Source organism: Zerene cesonia, chromosome 13 (assembly GCF_012273895.1).
Source record: "Zerene cesonia ecotype Mississippi chromosome 13, Zerene_cesonia_1.1, whole genome shotgun sequence".
In the NCBI taxonomy this organism is placed as follows: Eukaryota; Metazoa; Arthropoda; class Insecta; order Lepidoptera; family Pieridae; genus Zerene; species Zerene cesonia.
Window position 1 is genome coordinate 3,111,579 of NC_052114.1, and position 2,405 is coordinate 3,113,983.

At 30.9% G+C, this 2,405-nt stretch overlaps 1 protein-coding gene across 1 annotated transcript in view; it reads left to right on the plus strand.

Annotated features, from left to right (window-relative positions):
• The first annotated feature begins 1,405 nt into the window (after positions 1-1,405).
• LOC119831045 (elongation of very long chain fatty acids protein 7-like) overlaps positions 1,406-2,405 on the plus strand; it is a 28,583-nt gene continuing 27,583 nt past the window's right edge. Inside the window, exon 1 of the mRNA XM_038354271.1 lies at positions 1,406-1,558. The gene's annotated coding sequence lies outside the window, so the exon portion shown is untranslated. The remainder of the gene's footprint in view (positions 1,559-2,405) is intronic.

A 2,405-nucleotide genomic window follows, 5' to 3' on the forward strand; every position in this document is an offset into this window, starting at 1 on the left:
ATTTTCCAAATTTTAATTTAATATGAATAATAAAAAATTTTAAATTTTAGATAGTCAATTTCGCATTTTAAATCATATTTTAAATCTTAACATGTGCCGTCACAAAGGTTTGGACCCTCTCTCAATATTTTCTAAGGTATTTTCCTTTGCACAAAATCCTCAATATACTTTAAAATATTTAAAATATTAATATAAGGCATCGCTATAAAATTAACACAAGTATTGGATTGCCTCAAACTTCCTAAATCTTTACATAATGAACGGCATTGAACCTATATGGAGATATATTAATATAGGCATAAAATCTGCCACTGGCGATTTTAATAATAATTTACATTCTTAAAATTGGCTGCTACCTTGATAATGTGGTAAATGCTAAAGCTAAGCGGTATCTAACACTTTGAAGTTCTGGATAATTGTACAATGAAACGAATTTACCTGAAATGAAGTTATATTGTAATTATGCGACACGCGTAGTCCAGGATGTTCTAATAAATAGTTAATTAGAACATCTTGGCGTATAATGGTTCCATCACTTAGATTGTTAATCTAAATATCATCCAATAAATGGATGAAACAAAATAAACTAAAAAAAAATTAATATTTTTAATATTTAACCTTGGTAGAAATATTTAAAGTCACAAGTACAAGATCGTTTTAAAATCCGATCTTGAAAAGAATTATCTTGCACCGGAACTCGAACATTATGAGCCTTTTATATGTTGTTAGTGGCACTTAGGGAGACATGATATTTAATATATGATGTACTGTCTGGAACCCGCGGCTTCACTCGCGTGGTACTCGGCTAAAATGTTAGTCTATGTGCTAATCTAGACAATATAATATATCTCTGTATCAAACTTCATATTGAACTATATAGGTTCTTATAACCTTTATACTTTATTATAAGAACTAAAACTAAAAGGCGAAGTGACTAATTAATTTCCAATTCGATAAAATAATGAAAAAATAATAATAGGTTCAGACAGTATCTTCCTAGACCTATCCACGGCACTCATATCAAAAAACAGGTTTACCTTTTTTGAATTGCTATATTATTAAAATATTCTACTTGATTGGAAACGATTGTTGGTTGCGAACCACATCAATACTTTGTACTATGTACATCACAAAAGAAATATTAATAGTTATAAGTTGTTGTTATTATAAGTTGATAAAATAGTCTATGTAAGAGCCTCCCAAAAATTATAACTTAAACTTTATGATAAACTGTCTGATACAGAATCAAACGAACGCGGCAGTTGAGAAGGGAATCCATGTAAACTGTCCCAAAACGTAAACTTGCAAAACACATAATATTATGCCTATTCAACACCTACCTATGTTATGATCGTAGTACCGAGTTGCATAACACTAGGCTTCGGTGTATGGAACCCCAAGAGTTTGTTGGTTGCAGATGGTAAGCTCAATTCTAACTCACGTTAGTTGCTTTTGAACCACGGCTTTAGTAGGTCGTCTGCCACGTTAGATTTGTATCGTGGGTGATCGTAAAATAAACATTACAATCCTTGTTTTGTGCATACTTCAGCGATACGAGGTTAGTTGAAATATTTGTATGATCATTTAAAATTATTGTATCGATAGTGTAACAATAGTAACCCAGTTTTGCAAGTAATTATTAGAACGACAATTTATTAGACGGATTCTGAATAAGCATTTTGTATTAATTTGAAGCCTAAATCTATGATATTAAAAGAGCGATTCTTGTTTTGTCATAAAATAAGCTCAATTTCGAATACAGCTCCCATTTATATTTGCTGCAGAAGATTTATGGTGTGACAAGTCGATCTATCTTAATTCATTTTAAAAGTGATATTTTTTTTAATTTAATTAAACTACTCGTTTAACAAAGTTCTTTATTTGCATGCACGCATGAAATAAATCTATTCAAATATTTTTATTATCACTTAAAAATAAAAACATAAAAAAAATCTACCAGTAATACCTTATACATATTATTAGATCTAAGCAAAACAAAGTAAACTACCGTTTATCCAAAACCATTGGGACTCTCGGCCTCTTCGGATAACGAAAATATCAAATTAACCGAATTTCTATAGTTTCATTACTTTTGTATTGTTGAACTTATAAGTGTAATAAAAGCATCGTATATGTATATAAGTTGTCGGTGATTACACAATCTACAATAATTATTCAAATGGCTCAGTGGTTAGGACCTCGGACACCACTAAGTGGGAGGTTCGAGACCGGATGAGCGGACAAGAAATCAATAGAATTTTCAAATTATCTGCACATAATTGATATCACTCCTCGAAAACGTGAGGAAACCGGTATGTTCAAGAATTAAAAGTTGCATATGACATTCTGCCAATCCGCACTTGGCGACCGTGTTGGATTATAGATAGAAAATAACCCTAGAAAAA